This window comes from Bombus flavifrons, chromosome 18 (assembly GCF_040668555.2).
Source record: "Bombus flavifrons isolate JBK064 chromosome 18, iyBomFlav1_principal, whole genome shotgun sequence".
Taxonomy (NCBI): Eukaryota; Metazoa; Arthropoda; class Insecta; order Hymenoptera; family Apidae; genus Bombus; species Bombus flavifrons.
Genome location: NC_138459.1, coordinates 1916299 through 1928177, shown reverse-complemented (window position 1 = coordinate 1928177; position 11879 = coordinate 1916299). Strand labels below are relative to the sequence as shown.

General features: G+C 38.9%; 1 long non-coding RNA gene across 1 annotated transcript; it reads right to left on the bottom strand.

The window, feature by feature from the left end:
- Positions 1–6452: 6452 nt before the first annotated feature.
- LOC138188994 (uncharacterized) lies at positions 6453–7720 on the bottom strand. Its single transcript, XR_011175797.1, has 3 exons — positions 7599–7720; positions 7409–7505; positions 6453–7335 (listed from the first exon to the last, which is right to left on the bottom strand). It is a non-coding gene; the product is annotated as an uncharacterized LOC138188994 (long non-coding RNA).
- Positions 7721–11879: the final 4159 nt, after the last annotated feature.

Genomic DNA, 11879 nt, shown 5'->3' with positions numbered 1-11879 from the left:
TGACTTCTTGTTCTTCGTTTGCTGGCTCACAACTGTATGTCTGTTTATCGGGCATGAGTTCGGAGCGTGATCGCCCAACACACTTCACACACCGTACGCTATTCTTTTACTGTTGCAGTTCGCTGCAACGTAATGGATACTTCGAGTTCTTGCATTGTAGCCTATAGGATTTCCTGTATATATCTCGTGTCACTATCTTGCCGAGTATATAGTGCCTTTGGAACAGACTCATTATCACACTTCCAAGCGGCAGTTTCATGATAAACGTGTCGAGTTTTTTTATTGTTTTGTTAAAAATGGTTAGTTTCGAATCTGTTCACTTTGACAACTTTGACCTAAATCATGTTAGAACTAGTTCTTCGAAGACGTTTTGCGGGAAGTGGTCCTCACACATGCTTTTTACAATCCCATTTATATGGTTCTCCTGTGGTATTAATGTAAAGAACTGCACTCTTTCAGTTTTCAACGTGTTGCACGTGCTTTTGAATTAATTAATGGGCCTACGCTCCGATTATTCCTCTTATTCGTCGGTATAGCAACGGCGGAATCTGCAACTTTATCTCCCTTGTTTGGTGGTTTGTTTGGTGCTGGGGAACTTAAATGTATTATCTTTCCCCGTATTCGAAATCTGCTTGATAATTCAAACTCTCGAGAGACTGATATATGGGCCAGAATTGAGCAATAAAAATAAATTTGAAATACATTTATTGTCAGAAGTTGAGAAACATTGTGATCGCTTGCAGATTACTGTGTACTTTTTATTTTCTGAGATACATTGGACGAAATTAAAAATAGTGTAAGGAGATAACAGTGTATATATGAAATTGCAATCATATACGTTTTTTCGGTTAGACTCGTGTAAGATTAATACTGAATCAGGAAATTTTGCGACAAAAGTTAAGAAACATATATTGTTCGCATCATATAATTACTTGTAACGAAAAGTTTCAACAAAAAAATAATCTAATAAAATTTTGGACAACTCTTATATCCCTTGGATTCGTGCACGCAACGCAGTCGATATTTCACACCACACTTTGTAATTTTTTGCGTTAAAATTGAATTCCCAACTGACATCCAACGTTAATCACAGAAGTGTACGATTGAGTTCAATTACTTATAGATCACTTAATTAATACTTACAGTATTACAGTATTAAATCTTCCCGTGAAACAAGAAACTATATCTCATGTCGTGTAATTGTTTTTTCAAATTATCTGCTTGGTTGGAGCAAACTCGCGTGAGAATGGGATCACGGTTACCTGTATTATTAAAATTATCCAACACATTATGCAACGTTTCAAAGAAGGTAGCAGTGTGTTGAACCATAGTTGTCTGTATGCATCCTGTCAATGAAGCGGTAAAGTAATAAGACCATCCCTTACTAAGGACATCGAAAGCAAGTTTACGTTTCATTTTATCGAAAGAATCTGACCGTATGTGTTTTTCTGGTAATTTATAAATTGCTGTATTTATCTTTTTCTAAATTCTACAGCGGGACTAAATCGGACTAAGAAACTAAGGATCCATTAGTTGGAAAATCATTTTTAAATAAATTATTCCGAATACTCTTGAATAGATGTAAAAAATTGAGAAGAAAATAAACTTTCTGGCCATTCGTTATAAAAGGTTTTTGAATAGACAAAATTAGATAAGAATAATTTAGCTATCATTTCGATTTTTAAGATATGCGTTTTACAGATATCACGATTATAATTATATAGATCATAGACTTACTTATAATGCCTATCGTTGCATTATGGCTCATACTTCAGTTCATAAGTCATAAGCTCAGTCTTTTTTCTTAATTCCTTAAAAAATTGTGCGACTATTAATACATATCTATAATATACGTGTCGGAGATGAAAGGACATCGGAGCCTTCCCTTTGGAACTTTGGGAAAATCCCTTAACACCGTAATCTAGATTCTATCATAGGCGTAATTAAACAATTGTCGTCATTCGATCCGATTGTATTTGTTCGAGATTTGTGATAATAAGCTTGGGCTCGAGGCGACAACCAGTCGCCGAACGTAGCCGCGGTCACGGGATGAATGCTTTGTCTGGCAGAGGTATGGAGTAATTCTATAGCTCTCCTTAAAAGAAATATTTGTAGCGGCACGCGACAGTAAACATTCCAACGGTTTCTGTCCCGTGGCTCGCCACACGCAGATCCTATTCTTCGGGTATGATGGAGCAATAACCATAAGGAATATAATATAAAGATAGGAATATAAGAAATAGGAATATAATATAAGCTCTTAATTCGAAGGTTTTATATCACTCAACGGCCTTAACGACCTTGACGGTAAATCGACATGCTTATTTGTTGGAATACAACGATATTAATCGCATACAGATGAGATGATCGATCGAACGGATTCTTCCCTTCGTTGCCCAGCGATATCCCCACTAGCGTGCGTTCGTGAGATGTACCGCGGCGGTTAGCGCGTGCACGCTCTTTCGAGAATTGGCGGAAGAAGCTGCTGGAAGGTTCCGTGGCACGTGCCGCCACAAAGCATCTACACAGGTCACTCTCATTACTGCATAGAGAGTGAGGTTCAAAATCTTTTCAAGGGCCATGGGTCACTAAGTCAGTCAGTCTGAGAATAACTAGTCAACTGTCAACATTTATAACGCTCACTTATATTTCCTGTAATAATTGTTTAATAAATATCACATAATATCGTTTCAACACAAAAATTATGTCTTCCACGGATTGTTAATCTTAATTCCGAGATTAAAGTCTAACATTAATTTTACGACAGTTCCTTATGATTATGACGGTCCAACTAATTATATTGACGTAGCGAGTGACCGCCTCGACCAAAGGATGATTCTAATAGGTGTGGAAGGCTACCGGACGGAACAGTTAATAACTATTTTTTATCGAAGAAGAAGAAATCACAGTACAATTTCCAGGTTTACGAGGGTTTCTGATAATGAAAACAATTTTTATGTTACGTAACATTCTTTAGACGTTAGTTAAATACAAAAAAATAACAATATCATGATAATATGTAATATGTAAAACTTCCCAACCAGCATAATCGCGCACAATCGAAAATACGTCGTGCACAATATACTAACGTAACGTCAGACCATGAAAAATTGTTAAAGTTATAAACTAGTCGTTATATTCGTTGAAAGGGGTTAAACCTGAAAATCTTAGCCTAAATATTATTTTACCAATTATATTTAAGTGTATTACATTTTACTCTAATGGGACAATGGTTCCATTTTATTTGAACTTTAATGACTCTACTTTATACTTTTCCTCTGTTAATTCCCAAATAATGTTTTCTATCAATAACTGTGACTGGAATATTAGTAGGTACGTCCTCAGTCGATTCTCTGATCAAAACATGTCTTTGAAACATAAGAAACATTTCAAAGCTAGTTTTCATCTTAAAACCTTTCTACCGCAAAATGTTCTTGCACATGAAATGTGATACATCATAGCGAATGGATAGGTTTAGATCTTAATACCTTCGTGTTTCAAGTTTTACTGAAATTATGCTGAATATGTATCTAAAAAAGTAAAGTTGTTTTACCCTATCGTAGAATAGAAGATAAAGTGTAATAAAGTCATCATTTATATTCTACTAATTTACATTATATTTCTACTATATATTCTACATTTATATTATATTCTACTAATTTTGATCATAATTGAAAATAGTCAATATTATTCTACTTGATGTAAAAGCGACAGAGCTTCCGCCGGGAACTGAGAAGCACGCGCATGACACAACTTTCTCCTAGATTGCGTTTTGGAGAATACTTCTTTCCTCTTCTGAAGTCACGACAATGGCATTTATAGACGAATTGTTATTAAAACTTTTTGAGGGAGTTTTATTATAATTTTGAGAAAAAGAAAAGAATCATAATCACTGTTATCCAATCCCAGTTCATATTTTCTTTTATAAAATTCAAATTAGTTACATATAAAAATTAAATATAGTCATCAATAGTACTGTAATAATTTTCATCCTAATTGATATTCTCATAGTAACATAAGGTTTAGGCGTAGGATGAACAAAATTATTTCGCTATTTACTTCGATATTCATGCATATGCTTATATGGATTTTTAATCTTTGTAAATAGTCGTCATATTTAGTATAATTTGATTCTACAAATAATTACAATGAATATGTGTATGTTCTGTAATTGCCAATCATATGTACATACATACTACATAGCTACCGAGCGAGATACGCCCAGATTTTATCTTTATCTTTTTTACTTTGGATCCTAACTTGATCGGTCGCATACAAGCTACGTTCACTCTAGATTACCTGGAAAGTGTGCAAAGGGGATAGCGTTAGAGAGAGAGAGAGAGAGAGAGAGATTCAGCTACTATAGATAGGAGTACACTTTTATTTACAGTATCAAAGAAAAGGAAAAACCCATAAAGAGAGTGCGACTTATTCTTAGTGCTTATTGGTTCGTTGTTAATTCATACAAACACACACACACACACTTTCTTTAGAATTATCGAATCGACGATCGCGTTTACACTCGTAAGGACGCGACCTAGGCCAATAATAATCACTACCGCACCACTCGAAAGTGTACACTCAGATTACACGCATGAGTGTAATAAATAGCAGCAGTGATTCTGTTAAAAAATTCTGCGTAATTCTATCAGTTACTCGTGTCGATTCAGATTTATTAGTTTATGACATGATTGAATGAGTCCAAGGAACCAGCATGCATTCTACTCGCAATTCCATGCGATTTACCATTAGAACGGTTTCATCGATATTGTGACTCGAGAAAACCTTTGTTTAATCCCTTCTAGAACAACACATAAAATATCATAATTTGTTCTTAATGACAACGTTAATTATTTTGAAAGCCCAAAGTAATAAAAGATTGATTTCTATTAAATGCACAATTTTAATGATAGTATTCAATTGAAGAATGGAGACCAATAACGGTCGCCAATAACTCTGCAGGAGAAGATTCAGCAGCTGAAAGAAGCGATGAGAATCACAGAGTTCGATCAATTACTCACAGAAGACACAGACTCACAAAAGAAACAGGAAATTGAAAACCGACAAAAGCGGCGGAACAGATCTGCGAGATCGCGAGTAAAGATGCAACACTCGACGTTTCAACAAAACCATATAAATTTACATCACAGCTGAAAGAAGCGATGAGAGTCACAGAGTTCCAACAATTATTCACAGAAGATGAGCCATCCCCTGAAGGGGAAATGTCTAATGCAAATATCACGAAACAGGAAATTAAAAATGAAATGAAAAGAAACGCGTATAAATCAAATTTTCTATTCGATCCAGATTTTTCAATTTTCGGAAAAAGGAAAGATCGCAGAGAAAGCCATTGTTCGAAAATTAGCACGAAGATCTGTTGAAAAGGCGAAAAAAATCTTATTAGCGAAACAGAATAAGGAGGATCAGATGATTACATCGCAGGTAACATTACAAACAATATCAAAGTAGAATAATATCAAAGTTTGGACGTGAATCCAATTTCCAGGCAAATGCTCGGACATATTCAAGTGGATGGCATAGACGAGGCTAGGCGAATAGCAGCCGAATTCAGGAAAACGACTTGTCAACTGTTGGGCGACGACAAAGTCGACCTCGTGGACAAGAAGAACTTTTACACGAAACCGATACTCTGAGGAGGGTAAAATCTACCGATCCTCTGCCTGATATCTCGTCGGCAGAGATTAGCACCTTTGCGATAAGTCGAACACTCAGACGTCCCATCGAAGGTCTAGGTTTCTGGAGGGCCTTTTGGGCAACGTCGGGCTTCAGAATCTGTTAGAACAGAGGAACAGAAGCAACCGAGTAGCAACGGTTCCGCCCACCCAGTTTGAGGAAGAAGCGCCGCGGAACATGGGTGGCATCGATAGCGGTTCTACGTCGAACAGCTTCAACATCGATAACCCCTGGGAGCAGGATACCTTATAGAGAGAAATTCTTCGGCGAGGGAGTTTAAGAAATGCCAGGTCCCTGGCGAATTTGGCCAGTCCACCAAGACCGACCATATCTAGCTCGGACTCGGATGGACGAAACAAAAGCACTCGTGGTGCAACTTTTAATAGAGAAATAATACTTTAGAGACTAGAAATGGGTGAACCGTATCGAAAATATAAACTTAACGAACCAATGTCAAGGTAAGATCTAGAATAATATGAGAAATGTTAAAATAATATAAAAATTACACTTCTAGAAATAACGTTCTGTAATAAACAATGCTAACTAATCAGTGTTATATAGATTTAGGTTAAGATACCACAAAGATGAAATAACGTATAGAATAAAAAAACCTGAACAAGTTACGAAAGAATTCATTTCGAAACATGGTATTGCAATTGTACTTTTCTAAAACAGATCTGAATCATAACAATAAATGTTTATGAGCTATGATATTTTTAAATGCTCGGACGGTTAGGCCTGATGTTGGAACATTGTTAGTTTCTCTTGATTCAGGATATGTACAAGTGTGGACTCATCACCCTGATGCTGGATTTCTACAAGCTTTCTCAGTTATTCATTCTAAACGTGATTGTGCATTAGCATTAGCAACTGATCCTAAAAATCATTTTTTTGTAACAGGTAAAAAAGGAATGCATTTAATTTCTACAACATTATTTATTTATCTATTATAAGATTACTTTTTGTATGTAACGTGATACTTCATTACGACAAAGTATTTAATATGAAAGGAAAGATAAAGCCAGAAAATATGATTGGATAGTAAGTCCGTTTAAAAAAATTTAGGACACAATGCTGGATACATTAAAGTTTGGTATCTCGCGAATTATTACACAATAGTGATAAGTCAAATCCAATAAAATTTACTTTTCATTAAAAAGTCGTACCAGAACAATTATTTGCTAATTCTTAAGAAGATACATATAAATAAGAAAAAATGGTAAAATTTGATTAATATAATGAAAATAATATATGCCTATGATCATCCTAAAATAGAAAAAGTAAAATAGTCTTACGTAATATATCAATATATATTAAGAACACATACAAATTTTAACGATAGTTGCAATGTAACGTCATTTCTATATTACACGCAAGGTATGACAAGTATTCCTGCTCTAAGGCACAATTTGAAATCAACAACGTTCAGTTTAACAAATTATACCTTTTATTCGTTTTCCATCATGGAATAACGCGGTGGTGTCTTCCATATTGCACTGGACGTGCGTTGTAATCTACTCTTATCTATATTTTCAAACACTTCAGTTAAATCTGGTGTACACTTTCTCCTATCAAAGAATTTATAGACTGCTTTCTCCGGAATGTATCGTTGCATTGCAAGTTCATTTTCACGTATGTACGCTAAAATTGATAAAAATTCGAGTACTCCATGCATTCTAATGTTTATTAACTCATTAAGTAAAACAATACTTACATTGTGCCTAATGTGGAATTGTATGCCTTGGTCTGGATTCATCGTCAGATTTGTCGTCGTCAGGTTTACTATGCAAAACGGAAGTGGTTGAACCTTGCTGTTTGGAGCCATATTTTGGCTAAAATATTGAATGAATAATAGCTTGTGTTTTTATAACAGAAGAATACTTTGATATTGTTTGTAATATTACCTGCGATGTAATCATCTGATCCTCCTTATTCTGTTTCGCTAATAAGATTTTTTTCGCCTTTTCAACAGATCTTCGTGCTGATTTTCGAACAATGGCTTTCTCTGCGATCTTTCCTTTTTCCGAAAATTGAAAAATCTGGATCGAATAGAAAATTTGATTTATACGCGTTTCTTTTCATTTCATTTTTAATTTCCTGTTTTGTGATATTTGCATTAGACATTTCCCCTTCAGGGGATGGCTCATCTTCTGTGAATAATTGTTGGAACTCTGTGACTCTCATCGCTTCTTTCAGCTGTGATGTAAATTTATATGGTTTTGTTAAAACGTCGTGTGTTGCATCTTTACTCGATCTCGCAGATCTGTTCCGCCGCTTTTGTCGCTTTTCAATTTCCTGTTTCTTCTATGAGTCTGTGCCTTCTGTGAATAATTGTTCGAACTCTGTGACTCTCATCGCTTCTTTCAGCTGCTGAATCTTCTCCTGCAGAGTTATTGGTGACCGTGATGTAAATTTAGGTTCATTATTTTTTCCTATACTACTAGCCAAGTTTTCAGTAATTACTACAGTTTCGTTTAATTTTATTGATGATAAAGGTTCTACAATTGCGGTAGCGTTCATCATCTTCTGCGTATAAGTAAAATTGATGTCCATCGTGGAATTTATAAGAGGAGTAAGTTTCTCAAGTGCATCCTCGCACATTAAATGTTCTTCGATATCATTTCCTGTTGTTCAATTACTGTATCAGCAATTTTCGTTTTTTTAGGTCGGCTTTCACGTTTCCTCTACAAATTTAGAATATATTTAACAACGTTATAACAGTAACGATATACACAATGTACATACAATTACAATGTGTTTAGTTCTATTAACTTAGAAGCACATGTAAATTAAAAAAAAAAATATTTATATGAAACAATAATAAAACAATGAAGTAACGTTGAGAATAGAATCTAGTTTAATTACATATATATACCCTTTTAATAATTCTGTTCGTATCAATTTTATTAAATTTACAGTGAAGCTTACAATTACACTAATGTCAATGAATATTAACGTATATGTTTATTATTACACGAAATAAAAATGAAAGTACTGTAATGAAAAATACAATATACTTTAATGGAAGTAAAATAAGTAAATAGCAAAGTTATTAATATTATTATATAGCATTATATTATGTTATTATAATATTTATTAATATTTACTTACTTTTTACGTTTGCTTAAAAACTAAAAAATTTTTAATATAAACTTTTATAACAGAGATAAAACAAGTCACAGAAATTAGTATCTTTCAATGGCAAAATGCGTTCAAGGTAGTGTCACAAGCGGGACTGTGCCAGTTTTCCTCCTTGAAAGTACATGTAGCGGCACATGAGCTAGACGACAATTCAAATCATGTTGTTGTTCTTTTAACTCGGAGTATCAATATCGTTAGGATACACAGAATGTAATAATAAATAAACTCCGAGCAAAAACAATGTCGCCGCTACGTGCAACCGCCGAACGAAGACGAATTTGAATTTTCCATATACCAGTTTAAACGGACGCAATCGTAAAGAGTTCAGTTATCGATCAGTATCTACGAGTATCTACCGAGTTACCAAAGATCAGTTACCAACGAGTTATCAGCAAGCGATTATACATTATCTTAGCGAATCCGTTAGTACGAGCGTCTTTGCGAACATTATCTGTAATTATTTATTTAATCATTTTAAAATATACTTGAAGCTACCAGAGTGTGCTGCGTCGTGTCCTCCCTCGTCCCACAGTAGTGGCACACTGATGTTATTTCCTTTCCTATGCGTTTCAGGAATTCCCCAAACACCCCGTGTCCGGTTAGTATTTGGGACATCCTGAACGTTAGTGGGATTCCATTTTTGTCTTTCCACTTCTCCCAGTTGGGAAGCACTGCGCACACTGCCCGGTGTGGTCTGGTCCGGGCTTCATCTTCTAGCCCTGCGTGCAAGCCTCTCCATGTGTTCAGTTGAATCTCCCCCAAGTCGACGTGCCTGGGTGTGTCCTCGGGTCCCTCCTGTTGCATTCTTCTCTTGCTCTCGTATTTTTCTTTGAGCGCGAAGGCCTGCAGCTCGTACGGGGAGGGGGGATGCAGCCAAGACGGTTGCTGATGCGTACGACACCGTCCTGTACCTTCTGATGATCCTTATGACTGTTACTCTTTGCAGTCCCCTCACCAGAGCGAGGCTGCGCCGGCTCGCGCTCAGCTCTCCTGCCCATTCGGGGGCTCCATACAGGATCCGGAAACGTATCACGTCTTCATAGAGGCGCCGTACTCCTAGTCCCGCGCCACCCAGGTTCGCCAGTAGACCGCACAGTGCGTTAGCCGCTGTGGCCACCTTCGGCGTGAGTAGCTCAAAGTGAGGCTCGAAGGTGCAGTGGCCATCGATGGTGAGACCTAGGTATTTCATCCTTTGTCCCACCATCACCTTTCCCTTGCCTATTTTTATAGTTAATCCTGGTGGCGGGGGGCCTCTATGTCGGTCGTCATAGAACCCCAGCACTTCCGACTTGGTAGGTGACACACATAGCTCCAACTGAACAATCTCCCTTATTACGCATGCCACCGCGTCCTCGGTCAGGTTGGCAGTCTCGTTCCACCACCGACTCCCTGCAAAGACTGGAGTGTCATCCGCGTAGCAGATCACCTCCGTACCCAGTGGTCTCGGGCAGCGCAGTACCCGGTCGTACGCTGTTATCCAGAAGATAGGTCCCAACACTGATCCTTGTGGGACCCCCCTCTCGACCGGTCTCCTGTCTATCCCTCTCTGGCTACCGAACTCTACCCAGCGGTCACTGAGGTAGGTCTTGATCACCTCCACCAGGTACTTCGGTATTTGGTAGCAACGCAGAGCCTCCACGATCCTATACCAGGGGATCGTGTTAAACGCGTTGGAGATGTCTAAGGAGACTGCCATTGCCACTCCCTGACCCGGCCACCATCTTCTGCGTAACTTTCCTGGCATGCGTAATGGCATCAATAGTTGAGCGTCCCTGGCGGAATCCATACTGTCCGTCGTGCCAGCCGAACTCCCTCTGCCTCATATGTGTCTCCAGACGAGCGGCAATGATTCTTTCAAATAACTTGCCTGCGTGGCCTGCGGTCTTAGTTTCGCCAGTACCACTTTGTACGGCCTTCCCCATGGATCTGATTCGACTGCCTCTATCAGTTCCTTCCAGGACTGACCTTTTGCCGCTTTGATCTCCCGTTGTAGCGCCTTCCTTGCTCCTCTATAGGCTGCATACGTTCGGGAGATCTCTTCCGCGTTTCTCGTCCACCTGCGACGTTGGGCTCTTGCAAATCTTCTACGAGCCTGGCTGCACTGCTCTCTAAGCTCCGCTATCTCTGGATTCCACCAGTACGCCGTCCTCCTTGTGTTCCTGCCAATGGAGACGCGTGGCATCGCTGCGTCACACACTCTTCTCATTTCCTCTCGGAGGTCATTTGCCTCGTCATCCATTGTCTAGCTATTCCGATCTCTCCCACCTGTATCTCCTCCTCCTTGCATTCTACCGCGGCAGCCAGGGCATGTCTTAGTTCATCTTTGTTGACCGAGACGTCTATCCGCTCGATCTTCAGTTCTGCCCTTTCGATCGGTGGCGCTATTCTCACTGCTGCCGGGCCCAGCACGCTGACCAACTTTGTTACCAACTTGGCGGCCTTATCCCGTTCTCTGTCTCCGGGAACTCTTATTACTATTGCTCCCGTTGCCGCCTTGCGCGAATCCACTCTTTCTACCCCCAGATCTTTTAGGGATATGTGGCTTCTCGCGCGGGCAAGCACTTCCGCGTACGACGTTTTAGCAGCCTCGCTCAGTGTTGCCGTTACTGCCGATGCTCGTGGATTGCGGGGTAACGCTTTAATGGCTGCGCTCTGTCCCTGTACCTGCCTTTTCTTGTCCTCCTCTCGGGTGTAATTTGGCCTCTGCGTGCTGGCGCTTCTTTTTGTCATTGGCCTACACTCTCATTCCCCTGAGGTCTGACAGTGGTGGCGACCTTCTTTTTCTTCTTCCTTCTTGTCTTTCTAGACGCCATTACTGTCCATTCGTCCTCCTCTTGCCTTACTGGGGGGGGGGGGGGCATCGTTGTTCTGGCCGACACTGGTACCCTAGACTCGTTCCCCCCTGCTTTCCTTGGTGGAGAGCTAGTCCTTTGCCCCCTTAGTTAGTCCAGAATATCTTTCGCAATCTGGGGAGCCAGTACCTCCAATTTTCGCTCCAGAGCCTCAATCCTTTGACCCCTGTCTTTAGATTTGGATTTGAGCGA